Source organism: Cariama cristata, unplaced genomic scaffold, assembly GCF_000690535.1.
Source record: "Cariama cristata isolate BGI_N322 unplaced genomic scaffold, ASM69053v1 scaffold10617, whole genome shotgun sequence".
NCBI classification, from domain to species: Eukaryota; Metazoa; Chordata; class Aves; order Cariamiformes; family Cariamidae; genus Cariama; species Cariama cristata.
In genome coordinates this window covers 1-260 of record NW_009624942.1, presented here as the reverse complement: position 1 = coordinate 260, position 260 = coordinate 1, and positions in this window count along the sequence as shown.

Here is a 260-nt window from a genome sequence, read left to right as displayed (position 1 = left end):
CACCTTGCCCTGCTAGCTTTGGAAATGACTTTTTTTTTTTTTTTTCCCCCCCTCAGAAGGTACTTGTGTGTAACTAAACTGCCTTTCAAACCACCTTGTATGTGCTAACAGAGCAGATGGCCAAGCGGCCTCTGTCCGCAGGTTCTGGCGGTTGCACAGCTGCCAGGATAAATTGGATCAGCCCGGGATGACGGAAGGCTAGGTTTTGGGGGGTTGTTTTTGTTGGTTTGTTTGTTTGTTTTGTTTGTGTGGTTTTTTTT